The sequence below is a fragment of the Aulostomus chinensis genome, chromosome 1 (assembly GCF_037954235.1).
Source record: "Aulostomus chinensis isolate RoL2024-O1b breed Wild chromosome 1, RoL_Achi_v1.0, whole genome shotgun sequence".
Lineage (NCBI taxonomy): Eukaryota > Metazoa > Chordata > Actinopteri > Syngnathiformes > Aulostomidae > Aulostomus > Aulostomus chinensis.
This window is the reverse complement of record NC_141320.1, coordinates 30,332,545-30,334,069: the sequence shown is the minus strand read 5'-3', so window position 1 is coordinate 30,334,069 and position 1,525 is coordinate 30,332,545. Positions and strand designations below refer to the sequence as shown.

Below are 1,525 nucleotides of genomic sequence, written 5' to 3'. Positions count from 1 at the left end.
GATGAGTCGCTGGCTTGTGGCTTTGAACACCGCTTTGTTTTACTTTGAGTCGCCCCACTAGCATAGCAGGGTGAAGGCACCGATTGCCTTTGCTTTGGATAGCAGTGGGGACAACCAGTGTGCCAGATGTAGTGTTTATGGCACTGCATTTTGTGTCGCCACCCAAAATGTTGCAGTTCCTGCCCACAGCCGCGGCCGGGATTGGCTGTACCGGGGGTGCTGGCTCTCACGTCGGGTGGCTGACAGGCATCGCTCCTCGGCCTTTTGGCTAAGATCAAGTGTAGTATCTGTTCTTATCAGTTTAATATCTGGTACGTTCCCTATCCGGGAACCATATGTTAAATTGCTTTTTAGAACAGGGTGATGCATCGGGAGCTTGCTCCGTCCTTTCCACGCATCAACCTGGTATTGCAGTGTTTCCAGGAGTGGTGCAATGCCACGCATTTCTCGTCGGAAATAAAACAAGCCTCCGCCAGGCACTCGCTCACCTGCTCCACCCAAAGCCGGACCAGGGTTCTCCTCCTGCACTGCAGCTTTTCCTCAGCCTGCGGCCGCAATGGCCTTCCAGGAACAGTGCGGGCCCCTCCCCTTTTGTCAGGAGCAAATCCCGTGCTCTTCAGGCCAACTCTCGAGTGCTGCACATGAGGCCGGGGCTGGATTTCCGCCCGCGCTGCCGCTGGGCGTCAAGTTGTGGCTCCGTTTGCACTCCAGATAAGGATGGAGGTCCGCTGACGGCACTGCTCTCGGAGCCTTTCCCAAAAGGCTTTGGAATGCACTCTGAAAGACCTGAACCTTCAATGTGCCTGAGCTTCCCGGGCTTGGGATATCCGACATCCGGCATCGTTGTGAGAAACAAAGGGGGCTGCGCACGCGGCAGATTGGCACAAGGTAGGAAAGATCAGGCGCTGTGTCGGCCTCCCTGCCTGTCAGTCAGAAGGCTGTGTCCCTGGAGCTCATGTCTGTTCCTAAGCTCAGCGAGTCATACTTACCTGGCAGGGGAGATACCATGATCAGCAAGGTGGTTCTCCCCGGGTGAGGCTCAGCCATTGCACTGGGGCTGTGCTGACCCTGGTGAATTCCCCAAATGTGGGAATCTCAACTGCAGAATTTCTGACAGTGGGGGACTGCGTCCGCGCTCTCCCCTGTGATCGTGTGAAAAAAGGAAAGAAAGAAAGAAAGGCCGACCACGGCGGCGACAACAACAACGGTGACCGCCTGTCCCGGCCAGTTGGCGGTCTCCTCTTGTGCTGGCCAGCCTGAGGAGACCGCGGAGGACGTAGCCTCGATGAGCTCCCAGTATCTCTCACACCTTCCAGCCCTAAATGAAGAGGGCAGGGTTTCTGCCACATTTAGTTGAGGGTCATGGTATCTGACAAGCCCTGAGCTCAGGACAATACATCCACGGCTCGTCTTCGCAGTAAGTGGAATGATACCAGAGAATTCATGCGTGGGAGGAGATCAACTTGGAAAACCCCGACTCTCAATTCTGACGACATCACTGTCGCATCATTTTGAGATCATTAGC

General features: G+C 55.3%; 2 non-coding genes across 2 annotated transcripts; both read left to right on the top strand.

Moving 5' to 3' along the window:
• The first annotated feature begins 248 nt into the window (after window positions 1–248).
• On the top strand, window positions 249–439 carry LOC147271142 (U2 spliceosomal RNA). The gene has a single exon (XR_015116479.1). It is a non-coding gene; the product is annotated as a U2 spliceosomal RNA (small nuclear RNA).
• A 542-nt stretch (window positions 440–981) lies between these two features.
• On the top strand, window positions 982–1,145 carry LOC147271141 (U1 spliceosomal RNA). The gene has a single exon (XR_015116825.1). It is a non-coding gene; the product is annotated as a U1 spliceosomal RNA (small nuclear RNA).
• Window positions 1,146–1,525: the final 380 nt, after the last annotated feature.